Genomic DNA, 27,792 nt, shown 5'->3' with positions numbered 1-27,792 from the left:
TTAAACCACCAACCTTCCCATTAGGAGGTGCCCTGTGCTATCTCCCGAGCTACAGCCACCCTGAAAGTTGACAGAAAGTAAATTTTCCTCATCCGACTATTTTTTCAAAAACTAGCTTCCCGATAAACAGAATAAACTTTCTGGCATGATTAAATATCTAAGATATTTGATGTTACATTTTCTTTTGTTTACAATAAATAGCATCTTTAAGCAAATCAATATATCATGTTTATATTGATACCAAGCAGAGTAGCTGTTGTGGCCTGTATTTTATCATCTGAAAACCTGATGATTCTGATCATCTGTTTTTCCTTCTAGTTTTTTTTTTATTTTTTTATTTTTTTTTATTTTAAAGGTGGATATTAAAGACGTGAGAAAAAATGAGAAGACATGATGTAGGATTGTGGCAAAAACCCTCACAGGCATAACTAAAATGCAGGCTACAAACAGAGTGATTTTGCCATTAAAAGACTGGAGAGAGGTTGTGCACACGGAATGGGAATTCCAGGGACAGTGGACAAGAGGGGGGTAATGGAGGATAAAGCTTCCGTAGTAGGGAGTGAAGGAAAAGCGTGTCAGTCTGAGGTAGGCTGCTGATTGGGAGGTTGTTTGCTTGCTGGCAATGAGAGGAACAGGCGGCTAATGAGTGCGAGACACAGGAGGCTTCTCTTGTTAGGTTAGTAACAAGATACACTGGAGCAGAATCCTTAGAAACAAATCTTTAGTTGGCCTTGAAGTGTTAGGACCACTGCAGCTGAAACAACAATCTGATGAAAAATGGATGAAGAGCTGCTTTAGATGGGAGGCAGGTGTGCAGCATGAGGTGACAGCACCCACTCAGACAGACGGCAAAAAACAAACAACAAAACAAACAGACTGAAAACACATGAAGGAAAATGTCAGCAGAGTATTTCATAGTATTTAGTTTAAAGATAACCTTAAGCATAACCCTTATAGCTCAGCCACAACAGAGTGAAAATAGGATGGTAACCTCCTTCTGACAAGGAATAACTGGTGGTTTCAACCAACCAGCAACCAACTGCTCAGAGGTTGATCATGCAAAACCCTCAACCTTTGGACAACCACTTTTGATCAATAGTTGAATGCACAGGTAATCTGATGTATGGCAACATGTCTCTTTGCAACAGTTCTCTGTATGTTGACAGCAACAGATTTGCAACAGATGGCAAAAAACCTGAGGTTTTTGCTCATTTACCAGAGTTAATTGCAGTATGATAAACAGACCTCATGAAATTGCCAGATTTAACCCATTCAATCACAGGCTGATTCCATCTTTTTACTGTTTTATCGTGGCCTTGATGCACCACAGTCACTTTGAGGATGGTGACCGACTGCAAGTGGACACAAACCTGGTTCTAATCTTTGAAGCAACAAACCCCCCCCCCAAAAACAACAAGTTTGCAAGTTAAAAACTTTGGTTGTGCAGCCACTCTTTTCTGTAATGTGACTGTAGCATTAATACCTATCATGTTTATGGATTTTCTCTGATACTACTAGACTAGCTTTGCACGATAAACAGTAAAGCTACCTATTTTAGCTTCTCTCACTTTAAAATCTCACCTTTTTTTGTTTGGCTGCTATTTGCTTGGCTTCTGTGAACAGAAATCAGTGCTTGTAAGTGCAAGCTACACCACATGCTGTATAAGGAAATCAGTGTCTAGCTGATGTCAGCTAACGCAATAGTAGAAAAAAGTTGGAAAATCATTATTTGGAACAGTCTGGAGCCTCAGCTTTAAGACCAGCTCCTTATTTTTAAACTCTGACAGTTTAAATATAAGACAAAAAAAAAAAAAAAAAGCAGGAAAGTATTTTAGGCCTCTTTTAAACATGATACCATCAGAACATCATAATGGTTGAACAGTTATTTCAAAGAAAGATGTCTAGTGGAGTGGGTGATATTTAAAGTAAAAATCATTATTAAGACTATTTATTCTTCTGAACATACACACATACATTACACTACATTACCGCCGTAGAGAAAGCTACAGTGTCCACTGAAGAAGAATTCATTTTACAAATGTATAATTACACCTAACTGGGCCCTCAACATAATTGTGTAGCTACAAATAAGTACAGAAAGTAATTTAGTGCCAAGTTCTCCCCCATGGCACTCAATGCAGGAGGCAGATGAGAGGGATTTTTGAAGGGATTAGCACCCCACTACCTCCTGCCCTGGTGGGTGTTATTAGTTGGCTGAATATTTTATTACGAAAATGTCTTTGTCTGAATATCTGCTGTGCAAAACCCTTCTATCAAAAGCAGTCAGAATTACTTCATTTTTGACTTACAGAGAATGTCATGATCCTGGGTCTGCTGACCCAGCGTTTTGTGTTTAGTTTATGTAGCCTTCAGGTTTCCTAAGTTTATCATTATCATGCCTAGGTGTTACTAGTTATTTTCCCCTCGTGTTTCCACTATGTTAAGTCTCCCCTGCTTTCATGTATTTTATGTCTGTGGCGTATGTTGTCAGTCCAGGTTGTCATGTTTATATCTCACTGTTTCCTGTCTTATTGTGAAGAGGTCTGGTGTGTCTGTGTTCATCGTGTTCAGTTTTACTCTCCCATTGTCACGTCGTTATGTTCATGTGTGTCAGCTGGTTCCCCATGTGTTGCCACTTCCCTCATTATCCTCCTGTGTCCATTTAGTCTGTGTGCTCTCAGCCATTCTTTGTCAGGTCGTCTGCTCATCCATGTCTCATCCCCAAGTACCCATGTCAGTTCACTATGGTTAAGCTTTTTCATGTTTTGTTATTAGTTCACCCAGTTTAGGTTATTGTTTAGTTTTCACCGATGCCCGATTATTTTTACCCTCATTGCTAGCCTCAATAAACGGCTTGTTTTGTTTATCCACACTACGTTTTGGTCTGCGTTTGAGTCCTCCTCTGCAACACATACGGTCTGCCCCAGCCAGACCGTGACAGTACGACCTGACCACTATGGACTCAGCAGACCGCGAGCTTTACGAGCGTCGGGAGGCAGCCTTCGCCCAGCTGGAGGAGGAGCTCCGCTGGAAGCCGTGGCGTACCCCCGACTACGAGCGCATTTTCCACGGGACTCGGCTAGCTCTCGGAGGTCCCAAGAGCTGCCGAAAGTCCCCGCCTGTTGCGCTGCCTGCATCTAAGCCTCGCTCGCTTCAGGTGGGAGTCCTCCGTGTGGCTTCAGGCGCTCACGCTCCAGCCTCGGTGTCTCCGTTCTGTGCACCAGGGGCTCAGTCGCTCGCTCCGCCGGCTTCCTCCGCTCGAAGGAAGCGGCGCGCCCGTCGCCACAAACTGGACAATGCCGAGCTCACGGTGGTGAGTGAAAATGACTTTTATTCTCACGTCCCGTCTGACATTAAAAACAATCGGCTCACTTCCGATCCATGGGGAATTTCCCTTATGGATGACTACGTGGACTGGGAGGATCCGTTTTGTTTTACTCCCTCTACACAGGGAGGGATGAAAAGCAATTCCCGCTCGCCTAAGCCTGCACATAGGGTTAAAGGACAGACTGTTAATTACGTTACCAGGACAAACACACTCAGTTCCACTTCCGTCTGTTCAGGTTCTGTCAGGTCCGGTTCAGTCATCCCCGAGTCAACCCGCTCTGCAACTGTTAACTCAAGGATTTTGAAAACCGTTAAAACTAAGACTGCTAAGGCTAAGACTGCTAAACATGAAGTGGACAGCGGGTTTATTTTTGATAGATCCGTGTTTGTCGAACCTGTATATGTTGACCCTGAGCCTACTCCCGTTCCTGCTCGTGTTTCTCCTCCCGGGGCAGCTCGGGCCCAGCGTACCTCTGCACCCGTGTCTGTTCCTCGGGTGGGGGAGACTGAGGCCCAGTTGGCTCCCGCTCTGGTTTCCAGGCCAGCTGAGGCTCTGACCCTTTCTGCACCCGTACCTGCTCCTCGGGTGGGAAGGGCAGTTGCCCAGCCGTTGCCGGTACCTGTTCCGGTCCCCAGGGTGAGGGCAGCCAGGATACAGCCCGTCTCCGCACCCGTACCTACTCCTCGGGTGGGAGTGGCTAGTGTCCGGCATGCTCCTGCACCCGTCCCTGTCTCTACTGAGGGCTCAGGAGAATTCGGTCTGCAATCCACGCCGCCATTGCTACTGCATGCCTTTCAGTCGTTAGCCCAGTCGTTAGCTCTGTTAGCAGCCCGGTCCATAGTTCACTTTCCTGTGCTTCCGTTAGCTCAGCCCTTAGCCCACTGTGCAGCTCAGCCAGCTCCCCATTGTTCAGCTCAGTTATTTGCTCAATCACCTGCTCAGCCTTTTGTTCAGCCAGTAGTCTCGGCACCTACTGGTCCTGCCACTGCTTCTGCTGGAGGGCCCGAGGAGCCCGTCCAGCCTCATGCCACGTCAGCTGGGGGTTCAGGAGAACCGCACCAGCCTCATGCCACGTCAGCTGGGGGTTCAGGAGAACCGCACCAGCCTCAAGCCACGTCAGCTGGAGGGCCCGAGGAGCCCGTCCAGCCTCAAGCCACGTCAGCTGGAGGGCCCGAGGAGCCCGTCCAGCCTCAAGCCACGTCAGCTGGAGGGCCCGAGGAGCCCGTCCAGCCTCAAGCCACGTCAGCTGGAGGGCCCGAGGAGCCCGTTCAGCCGCCTTCAGATTCTGCTTCTGTTTCGCCTGGTCCAGCTTCAGCCTGTGCTTCGCCTGGTCCAGCTTCAGCCTGTGCTTCGTCTGCTGCAGCTCCAGCCTGTGCTTCGTCTGCTGCAGCTCCAGCCTGTGCTTCGTCTGCTGCAGCTCCAGCCTGTGCTTCGTCTGCTGCAGCTCCAGCCTGTGCTTCGTCTGCTGCGGCTTCATCAGAGCCTTCGTCTTCGCCTGGTGCGGCTTCATCAGAGCCTTCGTCTTCGCCTGGTGCGGCTTCATCAGAGCCTTCGTCTTCGCCTGGTGCGGCTTCATCAGAGCCTTCGTCTTCGCCTGGTCCGGCTTCGGCCTCAGCTCCTGCTTCTGCCTTGTCTGGTCCAGCCTCGGCCTCAGCTCCTGCTTCTGCCTTGTCTGGTCCAGCCTCGGCCTCAGCTCCTGCTTCGCCGTCGCCTGGTCAAGCTTCGGCCTCAGCTCCTGCTTCGCCGTCGCCTGGTCAAGCTTCAGCCACTGCTTCTGTGTCGGCCTCGCCTGGTCCTGCGGCTGTGTTGCCGCCGCGTTTTGCCCCTTGGAATCGCCGGCCGCTTTCCGGGCCGTTAGCTGGACATCGTTACCATCGGGGTCGGCCCCCTGAACCTTCGAACTATGACCTGCTATGCCGTCGGCCCCCGGGCCGGCCCCCTGATCACATGGACTATGACTTTCTGGACCGTCACCCTCCGGGTCGGCCCCCTGAGGAGTCGTGAACTGTTCCCTGCACTCCTTTGCTTTTGGTGGACATTTTGGTTTTGTGGCCTTGTTTCTGGCCCTCCGTCCTGGGCCCCCGCCGCCCGCCCTTGGTGGGTTGTCTTTTTGTTTTGTCTTTTCGGGGTTTTGGGCGTCTGGAATCCGCCCTTGAAGGGGGGGCTCTGTCATGATCCTGGGTCTGCTGACCCAGCGTTTTGTGTTTAGTTTATGTAGCCTTCAGGTTTCCTAAGTTTATCATTATCATGCCTAGGTGTTACTAGTTATTTTCCCCTCGTGTTTCCACTATGTTAAGTCTCCCCTGCTTTCATGTATTTTATGTCTGTGGCGTATGTTGTCAGTCCAGGTTGTCATGTTTATATCTCACTGTTTCCTGTCTTATTGTGAAGAGGTCTGGTGTGTCTGTGTTCATCGTGTTCAGTTTTACTCTCCCATTGTCACGTCGTTATGTTCATGTGTGTCAGCTGGTTCCCCATGTGTTGCCACTTCCCTCATTATCCTCCTGTGTCCATTTAGTCTGTGTGCTCTCAGCCATTCTTTGTCAGGTCGTCTGCTCATCCATGTCTCATCCCCAAGTACCCATGTCAGTTCACTATGGTTAAGCTTTTTCATGTTTTGTTATTAGTTCACCCAGTTTAGGTTATTGTTTAGTTTTCACCGATGCCCGATTATTTTTACCCTCATTGCTAGCCTCAATAAACGGCTTGTTTTGTTTATCCACACTACGTTTTGGTCTGCGTTTGAGTCCTCCTCTGCAACACATACGGTCTGCCCCAGCCAGACCGTGACAGAGAATAAGAAAGGCTGATGCTAAAAACCACAAGTTGCAACTTGTGGTTTTTAGCATCAGCCTTTCTTATTCTCTGTAAGTATTGTATTGTATTGCAATACATCAAACTGAAAATAGACTAAGCAAAGAAGAACATGTATATTTAAATATGTACACGATTGTGTCCTTTTATGATCTTTTCAATAATAATGGAAACACACATCCACTGTGTCTATTTCACGGTTTGACTCTCCAAAGCAAATAATCACGGTAAAATGTTTAAACAGACATTATTAACACATTTACATGTATATACATATTAACCGCTTAGCTTAATCGTTTCTGACAATGAATGTACTTCATACGTTTTTATTCACTACTGACTTCTTACCTGTATGTTTTAGTGTGATATTGGGTTGGGTAAAACTGCACTTCTCTCAGTGAAGAGAAAAAGCCGTCAGGACATGGAAAAATGCATAAACAACATGAGGATGATGATTTTTGGACCAGGGGCTTCTTTCTTGGTCTGTATCCTCTCAGTCTATGATGCTACACTTGCTAAACTGTGAACAGTGACACTGATGTTCTAGCAGTTTCCAGTTCTTTGCTTGCTTAAACCTTGGTGGTTCCTAGATTGTTTATGAACATCCTAACTATTATAAAAGGATGACAGTTTGGGTCTTCTTCCAGACCTTGCAAAGTGGTGACGTATCTGAATAACTTTTAGACAATTGTTTAAACAGATGATCTTGGAATCCAGAATTCTTTAGAAATAGTACAAGAAACTTTTCCAACTTTTTTAAACCTGCAACTCTTTGATCTTCACTGAGATTCCTGGACTTTCCCATTGTGCAACAATCATTAAGAGATTTAAATGAGCGTATGTACGTTTAGGCCTTTTTGAATTCTTGTGAATGGTCACAATAGCCGAAGGCCAGTACCAGAACTGGACTCCAATGCAGAAACTGGACTTAACCGTACTGGGCACAGAGCGACATGGAACGTAACTATGGTGTGGCGCCGTGGTTGTGGGCCGAGAGAGGGTAATGGGAATTGGAGGAGCGACTGGAGCGTAACAGGTACGTCTAAAGGTTGTACTGAGGAGAGAGGAGAACGGTGTTAGAACGGTGGAGTAGAGAGGAGCACTTGAAGGAGGTGAGTATATCTGGATGTTTAGCTTTCTTGTAGCTGGAGTGAAACAGGCTTTGAGGGAGAGGCAGTGAGTGTCTGGGTGAGTTAAATGGTGCGACATGGCTAACCTGAGTTCCGCAGGATCTGACAGTGTGTGATGGCTGGAGGGCAGGCAGGTGAGGCTCAGAGCGATTTCCAGAATGAGATTATTATTCAAGACAAGAAGCTGAAGCCAAAGCTTTGTCGTAGGAGTCCAGGAGAGCTAAGGCACAGGAAAACAAGATAAGTAACGCACTTAGTAGCAAGAACATGGAGCATAGTCTGTGGTCCCCACATGCTTCAAAAGATCCACCATCATCCCTGTGCCCAAGAACAGCAAACCCTCATCCCTGAACGATTACTGGCCAGTTGCACTGACCTCGGTAGTAATGAAGGTGTTTGAGAGGCTGCTGAAGAACATCATCTCCTCCTCCATCCCAGACACTACAGATCCGCTGCAGTTCGCCTACAGATCCAACAGATCCACAGAGGATGCCATCGCCCACGTCCTACACACCACTCTCAGCCATGTGGACAAACAGGGTAACTATGTGCGAATGCTGTTTGTTGATTACAGTTCAGCGTTTAACACCATAGTGCCCTGCAGACTGTTCACAAAGCTCAGGGATCTGGGACTTAACAGCCGTCTGTGTGCATGGGTGTTGGACTTCCTCACTGGCAGAACTCAGGTGGTGAGGGTGGGCAGGTGCTTCTCCAACAGCATCACCATCAACACAGGAGCACCTCAGGGATGTGTCCTCTCGCCACTGCTCTACTCCCTCTACACTTCAGACTGTGTGGCCACCCATGGCTCCAATACCATTGTGAAGTTTGCTGACGACACAGTGGTGTTGGGTGCCATCTCCAACAACGATGAGGCGGCCTACATGGATGAAGTGAAGAATCTGGCATCATGGTGCCAGGACAACCACCTCCAGCTGAATGTCAGCAAGACCAAGGAGCTGGTGGTGGACTTCAGAAGGGGTCAGCACAGAGACTACAAGCCCATTATCATCAATGGAGCTCCAGTGGAGAGGGTGCAGTCCTTCAAGTATCTTGGTGTCCACATCTCCTCAGACCTGACATGGGCTGCCCACATTCAGGTCCAGACCAAAAAGGCTAGGCAGCGCCTGTATCACCTACGACAACTGAGGAAGTTCAGGGTCTCTCCAAAGATCCTCAGGATTTTCTATACAGGGGCTGTGGAGAGCATCCTCACACAGAACATGACATCGTGGTTTGGGAACAGCTGTGTGAAGGACCAAAAAGCTCTCCAGAGAGTGATCCGTACAGCAGAACGCTGCTGCAGGATTGCTCTCCCCCCGCTTTAGGACACCTACACCAGGAGATGCCGGACTAGAGCAGCGCAGATACTGAAGGACCCGTCCCATCCAGGCAACAAACTGTTCCAACTTCTGCAATCTGGTAGAAGGTTCCGCATCATCCGGGCAAGGACAGGAAGACTCAAGAGGAGCTTCTATCCCCAAGCCATCCGTGCCCTAAACACACACACCCGCCCTCTCACATCATCTATAATTGACTGAGACAGGACTCTCTTCCAGACACTAAACCAAGGCACAATGTACATTTCAATTCCTTTAATTTTAAATATGTTTATATTGTCTATCCTGTAAAATAGTCAGATGTCCATTCATATTAATGTACAGAATTCACCTGCTTGCTGCTACTACTGCACATTCACCCAGTGTATGTATGTATATATGTATGTGTATATGTATGTGTATATATATATATATATGTGTATATGTATGTGTGTATATATATATATATATATATATATATATATGTATGTGTGTATATATATATATATATATATATATATATATATATATATATATATATATATATATATATATATATATATATATATATATATATATATATATATGTATATATATATATGTATGTATATATGTGTACGTATATATATATGTATATATGTGTACGTATATATATATATGTATATATGTGTACGTATATATATATATATGTATATATGTGTACGTATATATATATATATGTATATATGTGTACGTATATATATATATATATATGTATGTGTATATATGTATGTGTATATATGTATGTATGTATGTGTATATATGTATGTATGTATGTGTATATATGTTCTTCCTCTACACCCCCCCCCAATTTTTGCACATGTCGAGGAGCGTGTCAGGCTACATTTCACTGTGTGTTATACTTGTATAACTATGCATGTGACAAATAAAGAACCTTGAACCATAGGAGCTGATTCCCAACTTGAAGTAGCTGAGGAACTGGCGGTAAAGGAGAGTCAACAGCTGTGTGCCAATCAGGGGCTGCATCCTTCGGAGGCACCGGCCCACGTAGACCATGAAGGTCGGGTCTTCTGAATAATGCAGCCCCTGAATTGGACAGCAAACGAGTTTAAATCGCTCAGCCTGATTGCTCCAGGTGCACAGAGCTCCTGGAGAGGTTGCAATCCTGCCCAGGGGCCGAGACCAGAGAAACTTGGGGGACCTGGTTGAAATTTCCAGCTCCTCACCCGGATCATGACAGAACCTGTCTGGAACTGAGAAAATCCAAAATAAATTCAAACTTATGCACCCAGTTATTCATTTAGAACGTATTTAAAGATGCATACTGTACAATCATTCCACCCCGGAAAAAGTAAAGTTCAAAGAAATTGTTAAAACCCCCAAATTACCATCACATTCATGCATGTATTCTTTCTGTTGGTCTGCTTTCCCCTCTGATTTCTCCCTGAGGATGAACCCTAGCTTCTAAAATCTGTTTTATTGATCTAATTAATTTGAGTGCTGGTCCTGTCATTGACAGATGGAACTCTGAGTGATATAAAATATTACAACACACAATACACATCTCTCCACAGAATATCTAACTGAGATTGATGACGACAACTAGTTTTTATTTCTTAGTTTGTTGGAGTGTAATTCACATCCACTGCATCACTGCAGCAGAGGAGCTCCTTGAGCAAACATGAATAATTGAACTGGGTCTGGACAAACACGACTCATGATTAAAAACACACTGTGAAAACATTAAGAGCTTTACAAACACAAATCAGCAGAAAATGCATAGGCAGGAAACCGTGGAGTCCGACAATCTCACCCTAGGGGACAAGTTTCCTGCCTGACCTGGTGATGATTTAAAATAGAATAAAATTTAAATGAAGGAATTGTGGCTGTAGCTAATAGAGGTGAGCTCCCTCGCCGTTTGTCGGCAGTGCTAAGGAACAGAGTCTGGCTCTCTGTGGGAATGGCTTTTACTTTTACTTCAAACTGCAGGAATACCAATGAGACATTCATAACTAGGACCGCCGCCAAAACAAGCTCTCAAAGCCTCCTTTATAGATGGGCTCTGATGTCCCTGCTTAGTGCAGTAATAAGAAGTTGAAATTAAGTATTGGGGCTGAGAGAGAGAGTCTGCAGCGGAGGACTGCCTCTTCGCATTTCTCACTCTGACTGTAGATGGGGGTTAAGTGGGTATATTACTGTAGGCAAAGATCAAAGAGATGATTATGATGTACTGTGAAGTTGCACTTGAGACTAAAAGCGCTTCTTGGCAATGTGTCATTATTGTAAACAGGCATTACTTCTGAGCATGGATTGAAGTTTGATCAGGATCTTTCAAGGCTCCAATAATTGACAGCTAAATCACATCAGTGCCTCACTTTCTTTTTTTCTGCATTTGTGAAGGTGATGCAAAAGTGACTCCATTTAAGCTATTTCATACCTTTCTGTATTGTTTACATATCTTAATCAAAATTCTGAATTGATCTGATGAAAAAGGTTTGCCTGTCCACAAATATACATTCACTGGACACACCTTAACAGCAGTGGATTGGACCCCTGTTTTGTATTGAGAACTGCATTAATTTTTCATATTGATATGACAGTTTCACACTGTTGCTGAAGATTTATGATACAAACTACATCTCAAAGGTGCTCTATTGGATTGAGATCTGGTGACTATGGAGTCTGTTTGGGTACAGTGACATAGCGTGTTATCCTGCTGGTGCAGCAATCAGAAAATGGGTACACCTTGATCATAATGGGATGGACATGGTAAGTGAATACTCAGGCATAACAATGCTCAAGTAGGCTGTGGTGTTTAAATAATGCTCAGTTGCTGCAAAAGGGATCAACTGTGCCAAGAAAATATTCTCCACACCATTACACCACCAGCAGCAGTCTGAATCATTAATACGAGGCATGATACTCGATGTCCAGTTATCACACAGAAATCATCTCATCAGACCAAGCAAAGTTTTCCAGTCTTGTATTTGTTTTTTCTAATCTTGGTGAGCTCATGCCAGTGTCATTTTGACTCAGTTTCCTGTTCTTGGGTGACTGGAGTGCCACCCAGTGTGGTCTGTAGCCCATCTGCTTTGGGGTTCAATTTATTGTACATCCAGAGATGCTCTTCTTCAGTAGATCAGCAATTTCTGAACTACCGTATTTCCCGGACTACAAAGCGCACCTGAATATTAGCCGCAAAAGCTAAAATCAGGGGAAAATCCTGTTTTGTACATACATTAGCCGCACCTGACTAAAAGCCGCAGGTGTTTCAATGTTGACTTATCATATGTAAGAGAATATGCACAAAGGGAATTGTCAGGAAAGAGATGGCTGTTTGGAGACACACCCCTTTTATTAATATTTTGAAAAACAAGTTATGGGTACATATTTGCACATGTAGTACATAACAGTAACCTACAGCACACCAGAAAAATAGATTCGGACTACCTTTTAGGCTCAGGTGCAGTGACACGGAGAAGAAAAGTCAGTCATTCACCATCTTTCTCTTCTTCCTGTGCTCTAAAACCACCAAAGTCCTCTTCTCCAATGTCGGAAACGAACAGGCTCAGGATGGCTCCTTCGTTGTCACTTTCAAAACCAAAGAAATCCTCGTTGTCAGTGTCAGAGTCGAACACCCTCAGAAGGGCCGTGGCGGTGTCCTCCTCTCCATCATGCAGCAGTCCAGCCCTTCAAAATCCGTTGGTGATCGTGGATGTTTTCACACTTTTCCACGCTGTCAGAATCCACCGGTGGAGTTGGGCATAACTTGCTTTTCGCAAGTTTATCGCCGCTCGTCATCCACGCCTCCCGCTGAATGCGTAGCGCTACTTTGAAGTTTGTTTTTCGCGCTACTTCGTACGGCACTACGTTGCCTGGCGGACGGACATGTGACTAACATACCACTCTTGAACCTCGATCCTTCCGCCAGGCAACGTAGTGCCGTACAACAGCGGAACAAACAAAACAAATCGTCTTACGATATCACAAAAATCATGGAAAAATCCATAGAAAAGCCGCACCTGACTAAAAGCCGCAGGGTTCAAAGCTTGTGCAAAAAGTAGCGGCTTATAGCCCGACAATTACGGTACTCACATCAGCCTGCCTGGCACAAAATAACATGCCACGTTGAAATGTGTCATACCTAAGTGCACGTCTCATACCTAAATGCACGAAACTGCTGCCACGGTTGGTCAGATATTTGCATTAATAAGCAATCGAATAGGTGTACCTAATAAACAGGTACCTTAATTAGAATGCACCTTGGTAACAAAGCTAGCTAGTCGGTCCAAGCATTAGTAGATAACTCCCTGTCCCATGCTGAAAACAAAACAAAACAAAACAAAAAAACAAGTTGCTGAAGCCAAAATCCCAACCTTGCATCTTCAAACAATAAACTAAATGCGACTGTAACAAATCTCTGGATCAACTAGTACAAAGACTTTTTAAATGTGACATACTGAATGTCCTGTCCTATTTTTTAAATGTTATAATCATTAAGCCATTCAATAAATACTTGACTCCATGTATCTTTGTCACGAGCCAGTTTTTGAGTTTACTTGATAGATGTTGGTGACATTTCCCATAACCTGTTATATACTCTATGGTATTTAACCTCCTAAGACCCGAACTCTTCCACGGCATGCATTTTTAATTTCTCTTTGATATTTGGGCATATTGGGACCCGATGAACGTAAATACAAAGAATTTTTTTTACCTGATTTTTGTTTCTAAGAAAAATAAGAGCCACATATGAGGATATTTGTTTAAAATTTCGATAGAACAGCAGCAGTATAATGTCCTCGTAAGTGGATATCAGGCCCTTGTAGAGCAAAATTGAGTATTTTGGTCTAAATAACCCAAAATGTGATGTCCACATATGTGGACGCCAGGTCCTAGGAGGTTAAAGAACCAGTGTAAAACATTTAAATTCAGATTCAGAGTTGCAAAGGTACTGCATCCTATTACCCCGTATAGGGCAGGGTCTTGACAGTACAAAGACCCAATGAGGTCGAACGTGCTTCAGTGCACTTGTTCCTGATTGCGTACCCTACCATTTCCCCATTTCCTCATGCACATTATTTGCCTCGCCTGTCGCTAATACCTTTTTGGAAGCAGTGAAATGCACTTTACTGCTTTCTCTAGTCAAGCATCAGGAACTAGGTGTGAGAGAAATAAAAGCTTTGAGAGTGTGCGAGCATCAATTCATTATCAAGGAAATGTTGAAGGGCTTTGTCCTTTCACCTGCTTCTCACTTGAATGGAGCCATATTGCTTTGTCCAGAATGTGTGCTGCTCGAACTTCCTTTTATTCCTTGCTTGACCCCTTTGCACGCTCTCTGTCTCCCTCCTACAGTGCTTGTTTTCTCTTGCTTCTTCATATTCTTCTTTCATGCTCTTTTCTTCTCCCGGCGATGTGCTTATCAGTGTGATAAGATATAAGATAGGACATGAATGGAATATTTTAGAACTTAAGTGCTGTAAACAGTAACAGTACTTTTTAGAGGTGCAGCTGGGAGAAGCTAATGTGTGGCCACTGGCCACTTTAGGCTGGCTCTAAAAGTAAGTCAACACCATAGACCACCATATTAAACTGTCCAGCAAAATACTTTGTTCAACCAGAAGTGAATTTCTGCACAAGTCACCCTTTTATTTTGTATTAAGATGTGTAGACAGTGTTTGATGTGTGCCGACTCTGAGTGACTGGGTGCTGTTTGGTCTTGTTTAACTGTTGGTTGTATCAAAAGGAGTCAGATGGTCATTTTCTTTGGAAATACATTATTTTAAGCCTGTTTACTCCTGGAAGAAGAAGCATCCCATCTATTATTTTTTCCCCTGGCGCTGTGTATGTGACAGCCTATTACAGCAGCTCACATTATTTAATTTTTAAAGAGTTCATGTGTTGATAACTGTGATTTAAGGACTTTTTGGTTGGACACTGATGTTAATCTGAGCAATAAGAAGAAATGTGGAGGGATTGCACTGATTGTGACCGAATAGAGGTGTAAAACTGATAATGCTACTGTGAAGGAACATTTCTGTGGCCTGGATATTGAAATGCTAGCTGTTTTCATGCTTTCATTTTACTCATCAAGGAAAATCAGTCTGAATTGACACGCTGTTTGGATTCCTCCATCAGCTGACGCAGAGGTGATCCAAATGACTGGTTAATGGATGTGGATAATTTATGCATCCAGACTGTCCTCTGTATGTCATGGTGTGAGGAATATGGAGCCAAATGCAAGATGGGTTAATATAAAATATACACACATTGAGGGCTAAGGGGCAATGAGTCACATCTGGAGAAATATACACATCTAAAAATTTACCATGAAAGAACACAGGGAAGGCAAGAAAAACTGAAACAAAAAATGCAAAAATTAAAATTGAAAACATGAGCAAAAATCAGATAGCTGAACTAAAATGAAAACCGCCTGAGAATATAAACATAAAGAAACCACATAGGAAATATCTGCTGAAGGTAAAAGAATGCAAAACTCAAAATACAAAAAACAAGAATCCAAAGTAGATAAAAAAATTAAACTGACTCCAGTTTCAGAGCACTTGCAGAAACTATTTCTCTGTGTTTCAGCTCTGTTTGCCTCAAGGACAAATACAGATCTTTACACCTCATATTTAAAACCTGCATTAATTTTACATTTGAGCTACTTAATGTATCATTCATATATATATATATTACACCTTAAAGATGAGGTGTAAGATAATCTGTAAAGGGCTGAATGTTATGCAAAGTTTTAAAAAATGAGATAAAGTGCTGAGCTTTAAGGTATATATAACAGTGATCACTGGTTCCTTTGAAACATACTGTATGTTTATTTCAAGCCAAATGATCCAGGATCGCTGAATTGGAGACCTGGCTTCACACCCTTGAAAAACCAAAAGCTAGGCAGATTGTTCCAAAAAGCCAAGGAAACAGGATGGCCGGGTACGGTGAGGAGGAAGCATAGTCTTAAACAGAAGCTCCTGTACATCACTAGCCTGTTCATGTGTCAACCCATTTTCCCCTTTTCGGGGACACACCCACCGGGAATCAAACTCTGTTAATTGGCGATTCTGTTCTGAGACATGTGAAGCAAGAGACACCAGCAACCATAACCAATTATCTTCCAGTAGCCGGAGCAGGTGACACTAAGGGAAATTTAAAACTGCTGGGTAAGGTTAAACATAAATTCAGTAAAACTATAAGTCATGTCGGCAGTAATGACACCAGGTTACGTGAGTTGGTCAATATTGAATCGGTGTGTAACTTTGCCAAAACTGAACCAGGTGTGACATGTTTAGCCGCATGTTTTCCTTAAATTGCTGTCTGAGTGGTGTCCAAAAAAATGACGTGGACTTTATAGATAATTGGGTAACTTTCAGGAGGGAACCTGGTCTTGTTAGGAGAGACGACATCCATCCAAGTTTGGATGACGCAGCTCTCATTTCTAGAAATCTGGCCAAATTTATTAGACCCCCCCAAAATGTGACTATCCAGAGTCGGGACCAGGAAGCAGAGTTGTAGCCTTCAGCTTCTCTCCTCCTGTTATTCTCTCAAAAGCCCATCCCCTTAGGTGGGGGCAGGATGATTATGTTAGTTTAAATGGATCAACACTCCTGAGTTATTGTCAGAAGCGAGGGTGTATCAGCAATCTTCCACTCCAGCTTGTTAATCAATCACAGACATTTGAAAGCCTGACACTTGTCCACCCTAGCCTAGCTGGGAAAACTCAAAAAACTGTTTTATTTGTTATCTATTGTCTACTTGGACCTCGCTTGTCTGATTTTTTGTAATAACATTTAAATTTACAATAATTGATTTCATAGAAGTGGGAAATAGATTCGATCACAGAAAATGTGTTTCTGAAAGTGCTGTAACTAAGTTTAAGAATATAATTCATCCACTGATATCGTCCTCAATGCCTTGTGCCAGCACAGTGCAGAGCAGCTACCTGATGGTGACTATGATGTAAATATTTTTACTTCTTCACTGCTTACAACTCTGGATACTGTAGCGCCTCTGAAAAAGAAAGCCTCAAATCAGAAGTACTTGACTCCCTAGTATAATTCTAACATTTTCACTTTAAAGCAGATAACTCTTTAGATCCCATTCCTACAAAAACTTTCTATAAAGATGTCCTGCCATTAATTAATGCTTTACTCTTAAATGTAATCAACCTATCTCTAATAATCGGCTATTTATTGCAAGCCTTCAAGCTGGCAGTAGTTAAACCTTTACTTACATAGCCATCTCTAGAGCCAGCTGCCTTGGTTAATTATATATCTCTTTCCTTTCCTATCAAAAATGCTTGAAAGAGTACTTGTCAAACAGCTAACAGATCGCCTCATACATTAGGTGCTGCGTCCTCATGCTGCATAATCTGCAGACTACCTTGATGTGATCATCCACAGTGATCACATCTGTCTAATGGGAGGCTGCGGTCCTTGAGACCCTGAGGCAGGCGGGGCTCACAGCCAACCTGAAGAAGTGTGCAGTTGGACGGAGGGAGATACAGTATTTTGAGTACCACTTGGGGGGCAGTCAGGTGCGTTCACAGGCGGAGAAGATGGCAGCCATTGGATCCCGCCCTGACGAGTCCGTCGACTGATCTCACCTGAAAATCGTGCCCCAGATCTGGTCCAGTGGATGGAACGGTGGCCAGGTGGCATTTGTACAGGTAAAAAAAGCTCCCTATAGGGAGTCGGTGTTACACACACCTAACTTTTCACTCCCTTTCATTCTGCAGACCCGACACCTCAAAGAGAGGGCTGCCGCTTTGTCCCAGCAGGTAAGGGGGGGGGGGTCAACCGCCCAAGAGTGTACATCAGCCAGAAGCTGACCGCACGAGAAACGTGGTACAGCACCATGGAGAAGGAGTGTCACTATGCTATTGTCTCGTGGGATGCTCGTTCACCTGCTCAGACCACAGGGGGGTAGGTTCGGCAGGACGCGACTCCAGCCTCAGTCGGGCAGTGGGGATGTGTGGCAGGGGTGTTGCACTGGGCTCAAGGGGCTGTGCCAGGAAGGCTAATGGAGATGATTGTGTTAATGAGGTCTCTGTGAATCATTCAAACATAAAAACGGCACCTAACACAAGACATGAACAACTGTTTTCTACACATAACAGAAAACTTTACTGGGAGCTTGTCACAAAACAGTCATTTCTTTTCTTGAATTTATGAAAAATGATAAAAATTAAAAAGTTCAAGAGGAAAAATACAATTTTTACACCAGCAAGGTGATTCCCAAAGAGCTATTAGCTGAAAACCTGCCATATCTTGGCAAAGGTGGAATGTTTCAACTAAATTATCAGGAAAAGTGTGGGCTATGGGAAAAAGAAATTTTGCAGTAAATCATGGTGATCTCTTGGATCACTGGAATTATCCTCTTGATCTCTCTTGTCCTTCTTTTGTTCCAGACATTTTGAAAACAAGTTTTAACAAAGTCCTGGAGAAGTGCCCAATGCTGGAGGACCTCCTGCTTTACCCCTGGCTCAGATAAACTCATCTCTGACACACACACACACACACACACACACACACACACACACACACACACACACACACACACACACACAATTCACATTTTACCATACAAATGTGATACAGTAACCAACTTTCTTTCTATTTGACAGAAAAAAAAAAGGAAGTTAGTGGATTATAAATTTTCCTCACAATTCTGCTTGCATCAAACTATCCAATTCTAAAAATGTTGACACTTATTTTGTAGAGCATTTCAGTCCTGTGTTTGATTGAAAAACACTAGAGATGGCACAATACCACTTTTTTATGTCCGATACGATATCATAAATTTGGATATCTGCCGATACCGATATGAATCCGATATAGTGTTTTTAATCAATAAAACAGTTTTTTTAATATCTTGCTGCATTTTGTATAAGTTCATACTCAAGTTAAAAACAAAACAAAACACTAAAGCTATTCTGTTATACCTGTATGCAAAAAATACACTGCACCCAAAATATTTCATAGTTCAGCAATACTGATCAATCTAATAAACTTAAACCTGCTCCATCCTCCCTATTCTGGTATTTTAAAGAGTAAACAACTATTAGGGCTCGAAAACTCCCAGCAAAAAAAAAAAAGAAAAAAAAAGGGAACCACCCTCCACCTCATGATGCTTAATTGACGTAATCAACTTTAATTTGATGCAGTTTGAAACAAAATGCACAGAAATAAATTATTTTCCAAGAATAATTAAATAGATTCAACATCTTTCTTCAACAGAACTGCAGACTGCACAGATCGTACCTTCCCAAAGGAAAAAGTACTATAGCTTACTAGGGTATATTAGACTTAATAGTTACTATATACAGTGATGGACTTCTATACATTTTACATAAGATTAAAACTTTGGGTGTATTATTCGGATAATTATTTATTAAAAGCTTGAAAGGGTGCCTCAGATCTGATCCAGTGGATGGAGCGGTGCCAGGTGATGTTTGTGCAGGTAAAAAAAGCTCTCTATAGGGAGCCGCTATTACACAGACCTAACTTTTCCCTCCCTTTGATTCTGCAGAAGGATGACTCAAAGAGAGTGCTGCTGTTTTGTCCTAGCAGGTAAGAGCGGTCGAGCGCCTGAGAGTACATCAGCCACAAGCTGACCGACTGAGAAACGCGGTACAGTACCATGGAGAAGGCGTGTCTGGCGATCCCACGGGTGGTTGATTCACTACGCTATTACATCATGGGTTGCTCATTCACCCTCTGCTCAGACCACAGGGAGATCGGTTCGTCCGGATGTGACAGCAGCCTCAGTCAGGCTGTGGAAATGTGTGGAAGGGTGTTGCACTGGGTTCAAGGGGCTATGCCAGGAAGGCTAATGGGGCAGGTGGAGATGATTGTGTTAACGAGGTCTCCTTCCTTTTAGTGACGCTGGGGACTTGGGATGAGTGTGGAGTACGCTGCAAAGCTGACTGCCAGGAAAAACCACAAAGGAACATTTCTGTGCTCTAAATAAAAGGTCAAGGTCAAGTTTATTTATATTTCATTTCCAAACATGCGGGTTGTGACAGTTTGATAGAATAATGTCAAATAAGTTTTTTTCTTTTGGCATCTTTTACATTTTTTTTGATATTGACGCCAACAGTCCTTTAGCATATGGAGTGACACTTGTAGTTTTAACTTTTTCCACTTTTCCGCTGAGCTCGACGGCACTCACATCTGCCAGCTCAGGTTGTGTCGGTCTGGCTGCATAAAAACTCAGGGATTTTACAGTTCTGGTTAAAAACTGCTGAAAACTGCTCAGCAGCAGCGCGAGGTTTAACTGAGGTACAAGTAAGAGTATTTGGGGTACCACTTGGGAGGGGGGCAGGTGCGTCCAAGAGCGAAGAAGACGGCCGCCATTGCATCCTACCCATGTCCCAAGACCAAAAAGGAGGTGAGGCAGTTCCTGAGGCTGCCTGGGTACTATTGCCAATTCACAGAGAAAATCCGGAGGAACTAGCTCAAAAAAGCTAGGTGGAGATCAGAGGCGGAGCCAGACATTTGAAACACCCGGGGCTTAGCCAAAAAGGGTAGTATGCATGTGGGATTTTTTTTTTTTTTTTTTTTGGGGGGGGGGTAGAAATGACTGAAAGATTAATTGGCTCTGTTTTGAGTTTTGTTCAAAGAAGAATGACTTCATATAGGGAAAAATATATATCATATGCAGGACACCTAAAACTAGTTTTTTAATTAGGCAGCAAGGCAGAACAAGGTCAGGGCTGTATCAAGACACGAGGACTAAACCCCAATTCAACCAGACCCAGAACTGATCCAGAATTAAAACAGGACTACAACAGTTCAAAATCAGGACTACTGAGGACTTAACCAAGACAGAACCAGAATCAGAACTAGATGATAGTAGCACTAAAAATCATCATAGACCTGCACTACACTTATTTTTTTAATTCTACCAAAGTCCACTATTTAGATTGAGAAAAGTTTATATAATTATTTAGCCTTGTTGTGCAAACAAGCCTGCAGAACTTAATAAATATAGAATTTGAAAAATAACAAACCTAAAAAGAAACACTAGGTACGAGATACATGAGGACCTATGATACGGTGATACTTTTGGTAAACAACCATTTGACTAACATGTGTGTCTCACCTGCTCTTGTTCATCTCTGTTCTGTCCTCATTCTCCATCTCCCTCTCTGTTCCTCTCTCTCCCTCTGTGTGCTGACAATCATCAAATATACAGTTGAAACCAGATATTTACTCTTCAGATCAAAACACTTTTATAATTGTAACATCAAATCAGACTAAATGTTTATTTTTTAGATTGATAAATATAAAAAACATATTTGTTAACTTTAAGAGTAAAGAGAGAAACTATCTGTATTTCTTAATTGTAAATGGCACCAAATTGTATTCAAATTGAGCCACACTTATGGAGCTCCACAGTTCTTTTCCTGGTGTTTTGGTTGATATCTCTTGATTTTCCCATGTCACAGAAACAGGCTCTGTGTTTTGCCTTATATGCATCCACAGCTGTGCCACCAATTTACTCACATGGACTCTACTAACCTATCAGAAGCTTCTTCAGCTCAGAATGGAATCGTCTGGAGTTTTCTTATTAATTAACAATAAACTTAGTGTATATGTACTCCTAAATTTGATGAAAGTGATAAAAATAGCTCTGTCTCTCTTTATTCTGACATTTAACTAATTCAAAATATATTTCAATATTTATCTAAAACAAAAGTTTACTCTAAATTGATGTTGTACAGTAAAAATGTTTTATGTTTTCTCCCTAAAGTGTATGTAAATATCTGGTTACAAATGTGAATATCCTGCTGTGTACTGAAATCCCTCTTGTTTTGCATAGAAATATACTGAACAACATACAAAGCATAATATATAAAATAACATTTACCTGAGTTTTTTCTTTGAAAGAAGCCTCTAATGTCCATTCTTATATTTCAGTACATAACTGAAACCGATTTAGTAAGAACTGAAAATATGAAATAAACACACGTAAGCTAAGACTCTCTAAAAAAAAATAGCATTTGTTCGGCTTTTCATTTCGCCATTTGTTGATTCACTTGAAGAGCAAGTAACGTAATATTGGTCAAGTGATCAGTTTGATATCAATCTTTCGTGATGCACCGTCATATTTACATTATTTGTACGGTACGAATGATTTGCTTTGGTACCTGGTCAAACTTAAGCTCTCCTTGGTATGGCTGGCTCCGTTTCTCCAACAGCGCACACAGGCAGCAGCTGCCCCGCCCCCTCGCTCAGTCGCTTAGTGCCTGAGCTCAGATCATACCAATATCAGGGGGGATTCACGCACAGTCGTAAATTCCCCCAAGTGTGCACTATGTGCTTCGAATATTGTGTGTACTTTTTGTTTTATACAGTTGTCAGCCAGGCATCTAACTATGAAAAAATTACACTCCAAAAGACCCCGGGCTTCTGACAAAACAACCCGGGCTTAAGCCCAGTAAGCCACCCCCACGCTCCGCCCCTGGTGGAGATCTTAATGTCTGAGGTACCAGCTTGGGTAAACGTGTGAAGGTTACTGTAATCCACGCCACATCCACGGGTCTGAGGCCACTTAGGGAAGTAGAGTTTTGGGACCAGCGGATCAAATGTCGTAGGAGCTCTAGGGACAACAGGCAGGATCCATCAAGGGGTGTACTCTGCTGGTCCTGTAGTTCCACGAGAAGCAAGAAGATAAGCCCTGACTCTGACGGGTGTACCAGCTCGCCTTCCCTGTTTCCTTGGGCGGTTCTTCCATGGTGAGGTGTGAGGGTGGTGGCACAGGTAGGCTGGAACAGGCGACTCAGAAAGTAAGAAGTCCAGACGCTTTTCTTTCCAAGTTCCTTAGTCCTAGGACATCTGTGGACATTATAAAAAGGAAAAGAGGTAGCATCAGCCAAGACAAGACAGGCAAAGTTGACTGACACGATGCCGTCCATCTTACTCCATGTAAGTTTCATTTCAAAACTTCTTCAGAGAACTGAAGAAGCTTCTCGAATGAGAGGTGAAACGCTCTTTATGAAACTTAAAGAAGTCCAGACGCTTTTCTTTCCAAGTTCCTTAGACTACAATGATCTGGATGACTGAGAACCTTCACAGATGGTTTGACTACAGTTCTTTCCTTCATTCATCATATCTGATTTCAAAACACCAAGATGGGAATAGTTTATTTGAAGAATTTCAGTCATGTTTTAGAGCTCATCACAGCCTAGAAACGGCTTTTGTCAAGGTTAAAAATGATCATCTTATGGCCTCTGACAGTGGAAACATCTCTGTACTTGTCCTGCTAGACCTCAGTCCAACATTTGTTCCTGCTGATCATAACATTTTATTACAGCGATTAGAGGATGCACGTTCCTCAGGGTTCAGTGCTAGGACTCAATTGTGTTTACATATATATATACACATGCTTGCCTTAGGCAGTATCATTAGAAGGCATAGCATACATTTTCACTGCTATGCAGATGACACCCAACTTCATTTACGGTATTCATGAAGCCAGATAACACACACCAATTAGTTACACTGCAGGAATGTCTTAAAGACATAAAGACCTGGATGGCCTTTCTGCTTCTAAATTCAGATAAAACTGAGGTTATTGTACTCGGCCCTGAAAATCGCAGAAATGGGGTTTCTAGCCAGATGCTTACTCTGGATGGCATTACCCTGAAAAACTATTTTATGCACTTATTACTTCTAGGGTGGACGAAGGCAATAAGTTATGATCAAGATATCCTAAAAACTTTCTGAAAAGCCTTCAGGTGATCCAAAGTGCTGTAGAGTACTGACAGGTACTAGAAAGAGAGAGCATATTTCTTCTATACTGACTTCTCTTCATTGGCTCCCTGTTAAATCCAGAATCAAATTTGAAAATCCTGCTCCTCACATACAATATCTTGAACAATCAGTCTCCATTTTATCCGCATAACACCGTATCACCCTATTAGAGCACTTGGCTCTCAGACTGTGGGCTTACTTGTGGTTCCTAGAGTATTTAAAAATAGTAGAATATGAGGTGAATTCGGGAGACAGACACCCTGTTTACTTTTAAGGTTAGGCTTAAAACTTTCTGTTTTGTTAAAGCATATAGTTAGGGTTAGATCAGGTGACCCTGAATCCTCCCTTAGTAATACTGCAATACTTCTAGGCTGTTGGGGCATTCCCATGATGCACTTAGTGCTTCGTCTTCAGTCACTTTTATCACTCACTATTGTATGTGTTTATACACCGCTCTGCATCCATTTGTTATTATTAATCTCTGTCTCTCTTCCACAGCATGTCTTTGCCCTGCTTTCCTGCAATCACCCCCGACTGATGGCGGCAGACAGCAGCCCCCCTGCGCCCCATTCTTGAGATTTTCCTTCCCACCGTCACCAAAGTGCTTGCTCATGGGGGGGTCATTTAATTGTTGGGGTTTTCTCTGTTCTATTTGCATTTTTGTAGGGTCTTTACCTTAGAATATGACCCACCTTAACCTCCTAAGACCCGAACTCTTCCACGGCATGCATTTTTAATTTCTCTTTGATATTTGGGCATATTGGGGCCCGATGAACATTATATTTGTTTTTAAGAAAAATAAGAGCCACGTATGAGGATATTCGTTTAAAAATGTGATAGAACAGTAGCAGTATAATGTCCTCGTAAGTGGGTATCAGGCCCTTGTAGAGCAAAATTGAGTATTTTGGTCTAAATAACCCAAAATGTGATGTCCACATATGTGGACGCCAGGTTCAAGGAGGTTAAGGCAACTGTTGTTGTGATTTGGTGCTATATAAATAAAATTATTTGTTAGGTTACATTATTGGAAAATCATTTTACATTGAGAGTTTGCAGAAGTTGGCTGAGGATGCAGAAAGGGACTGTCTGCCATCCTAGCTTGTACTATGAATTCATTTTGTTCTTTTTCTAATACATGACATTAGCAGGTTGCCTGGTTGTGGTGGCAAAAAACTGAGGAAAGCCCAATCAGCTGACTAACGTCTCTTGCAATGAGCTGGGGGACCACAGAAAAAAAGTGCTACTGATATATGCACTTACATAGAGTATCACTAAATTATTTATAGGAATTTGTAAATGTGAGTCTTCCTTGTATTCTATTTTATTTGGTGTTAATATATTTAGACATACCTACATTTAGAATAGCTTAGTACTTGCCCGCTGTGTACGTATGGGAACACTTGTGTTTAAGACATGACATATTTTTGATCTTATATTTGATCAGCATTAACACACAACAGTGTGAATGAATATACAGTATATTGCATGCATCCACCCGTTTTTACCTGTGGAATTTCTGGTAGCTCCTCATGTCTGTAGCTTCAGTTAATCCACTGCTGTAAAAGGCTTGGCAAGAAATCCAGCACTGCATTTGGAAATCATAAGGATTCTGCAAACCCCATCACTGGCCTGCAAGAGGTCAACCACACTGCTGATTCTACATGGACATGTCAGGAGACGCCTGCTCACAGCCCGGGTGCCACCGCTAGTTTCCACTTCAGTCTTCTGCAGAATGCCAAAACAAATGAGCAACAACTTTCCAATATTTTCTGAGTGCCATCTCGCTCTTTTCGAAAATATAGAGAGTGATGCAGCTACATGAGCGTAGCGTGCATAAAAGATGAGTCATGAAATAATGTGAAACTGCATATGAATGATTGCTCCCGTTTTTCTGCTCCTTTCCCTCAATACTGAGGAGATAAAATAACAAAAAAAAGAAGGTCACATCTTCCCAACACTTCACAATTGAATAGGTTGTCCAGAGGGTTCACAAAAGATCAAGGTTTTGTTTGTAATATGCACAGAGAGAAGGGGCAAAACCTTGGTTCAGCGTTTCTGATGAAGTTTGATCTTCAGAGGGAACTCTAAGTGAAAGTACAGAGAAGGGTGAAGTGGAGATGCAATATGGCTATCACAAAAGAACAGCAGAATTTTGGAGGTGAATATGGAGAACATATAATACCAAACACCAAAATAATTGAATTTCTTTAAGAGGAAGAATGACCGTACAAGCTGTTGCCACAGTAGACGTTTGTCAAAGCAGGAAAAGCACGTGTTAACAATGGCTTCGTTCCAGTTGGCTCTGTGGCATTGCTTATTGGGACACATAATGGAACTGTGCCATCATTACTCTGATTGATTGTGCCTTTGATTTACCAGCCCTGGCAAGCTAAGATGCTTTGAAAAAGGTCCATTACTGTTCACTTGGATGCTGCAACTGAAGTTGAATATTCTGAGAATATAAAAAAACAACAACAAAAACCTAAATCTGTGCCTAACAGGGAAAGCTTTAATTAAGACAAATATGATAAATGCACTAAGAAAAGCTTTTGAATTTTAGACACTAATGGTCTTGGAGATAAAGAGCAAAGCTAAAAGCCGAGCATTTGGGAGAAAGTTGTTTGATAAAAGTTGTTTGGTAGCGTCTGGTGTCTCCACGTGAGCTTCCATCTTAACAGCACTTCTGCCTCCACATTATAATTAACTTGACAAAACTAGACCATTAGGGAGAGGACTGGCAGCCTCTGTGGGCTGCTACACTACATTTCAGCTTTCATACCACTGTGCTGGCTTTCATGGGAAATGTGCTTTCTTTAACTACACAGTTTCTGCTTCATTGTCTTTCCACAAAAAAAAGCAAAACAATTTGGGAATATGAGAATTTAACTGGGAAAAACCTAAACCACAGTCACAGAGGTTCTACTACAGGCTTGCGATCATGTAAAACTCAAAATCTTCACTATATTTTAAATAATCGTCACCTTGTTGGAAGTGCCAAAGTTAATAAAACTGGCAAGAAATTGAAGTTAGAGAACTGGAATTCTTAATTAACTGGAGATATGAGAACATCTTAGAAAGCAGTTTAACGGTGAGATTAAGCACGAATGGGCTTCTTTAAATATGCATGAGATAATGTTTTGAAGTTTAAAATGATTCTCAAAGGGCAAAGTGGAAGATTCCCTCCATCTACTAAAGTCACTTCAGGATCTAAGTTCTCTCTGTAAGTTTCGGGCCTCTGGCTGTAAGTTGAAGGACAGACCTGAAGATCACTTCAAATTAAATTTTTGTCATCATCATAGAGTTTGTCATAAAAGGCTGTAATGGGAGAATTATTGCTCCGGGCTAGTCTTGTTTTCCCCGGTCTTGTGACACTGTTTGATGTTCCATGGTGATTGGGATTGCACCCCCACACCTTTCACTTCCCACCTACTGCTCATCTCTTTGTTGAATCGGAGTCATTTTACACATAGCGATGACTGAGTTGACATAAGTCCTTGTATTCCTGCCAGACGCTCCAGGCACAATTTTCTTCTTTCATTAACTTGAATAAATATTGCTGCCAATGCAGTCAAATTTAAATAAAAGCTCACTTTGTCGTGTATTGGGAAATCTGTTTTCAGACTGATTTGGGATTTAGCTCGCAGAAGAGAGGACATTAAAAGTGTGACTCACTCTGGAAGATGGAAAACTCCGGTGAGGTCATAATGATCAGGTTATACACTGACATGCAACGCAGCTGGGTCGACATCAGAGCAGTAGTCATTTTGTGTTTGTTTTGCAGACATAGTTTTACATGTGGAGCTGTTAAAACCACTTCCACACAAGTTTTGGAGCGAGAGGCACGCAGTCAGTCTCAGAGGGTCATATTCTGAAAATCCACTCTTTCTGACATCATACAAAGCAAAGAGCAGACTAACTATCTGGAATCAAACTTATAGAACAGTGTGTCGCTTAATGTGCACTGACAGTATTAAATAAAAAATCCATCCATCCTATCAGATATACCTTGATACTAGTTGATTGGATCCCTCTTTTGCCTTCAGAACAGCCTTACTTCTTCATGGTATTGAAGAAAGTGTTGAAACATTCCTTAGAGCTTTTAGTCCATGTTGACATGAAATCATCACACAGTTGCTGCTGATTTGTCAGCTGCACATCTGTGATGCAAATCCACCACATCCCAAGGGTGCAGTGTTGGATTGAGATGTGGTGACTGTGGAGGCCATTTATGTATGGTGAAATCATTATCAGGTTCAAGAAACGTGGACCGTTGGTCATAAATAGATGGATATGGTCAGTAATACTCCGGTAGTTTGTTGGTACCAAAACCCCACAGATGGTTGTGTGGCAAGATTCCAATAGATCAGCAGCTGAAATGAAATACTCAGACCAGCCCGTCTGGCACCAGCAACCATATCACATCCAAACTCCCT

Source organism: Diplotaxodon limnothrissa, linkage group LG17 (assembly GCF_057381915.1).
Source record: "Diplotaxodon limnothrissa isolate DT_005_m linkage group LG17, D_limnothrissa_male_GT1.1, whole genome shotgun sequence".
In the NCBI taxonomy this organism is placed as follows: domain Eukaryota; kingdom Metazoa; phylum Chordata; class Actinopteri; order Cichliformes; family Cichlidae; genus Diplotaxodon; species Diplotaxodon limnothrissa.
This window is presented reverse-complemented; position numbering follows the sequence as displayed.